A 570-nucleotide genomic window follows, 5' to 3' on the forward strand; every position below is an offset into this window, starting at 1 on the left:
CCGGGGTGGTTGGAGTTGAGAAGAGAAGGTCTGGAGGCCTATTTTATTTTTCTATCAAGGGTATTTTAAATAGAGGCTAGATAGAGTGAAGTTTTATTGCTTCCTCCGTGGGAGGATATCTGAGACGGAGGCAAGCGAGAGTGTGAAGGAAGGGAGTTGGCTGGGGTTTCTAGCCTCGGATTTTAATAATAAAGAGTAAAGGGAGGGGGGTGGTTTTGAATCCTGAAACCTGAAGAAGAATCCTAGAGAAGAAGCACCAGGAGGAGAGGGACTGGTGGTGCCAACTGTTGCTGTGGACTTTGGAGGCATCTGGACTGTGGCCATCGCTGCTGGCATAGGTGCTGGGACATTGTGGGGGGAGTTGCCCTGGGGGATGAGCCATTGCCATAACATACTGGCCGTCGTTGTTATTGTTACCATCTGGAGCTGGGGTTTACCCCCCCCCCCATTTCATCGGATTCTGAACGATTGCTCAGGGGCCTGTTACTCCTGCTGCAAAAGCAGCCCTGAGCTGTTACATACATCTTCAGAGCATCAACCACTGAGACTGGTTAAGTTCGTGCCTGAAAG

The sequence above is a fragment of the Protobothrops mucrosquamatus genome, unplaced genomic scaffold (genome assembly GCF_001527695.2).
Source record: "Protobothrops mucrosquamatus isolate PMUCROS unplaced genomic scaffold, P.Mucros_1.0 scaffold11894, whole genome shotgun sequence".
NCBI classification, from domain to species: Eukaryota; Metazoa; Chordata; class Lepidosauria; order Squamata; family Viperidae; genus Protobothrops; species Protobothrops mucrosquamatus.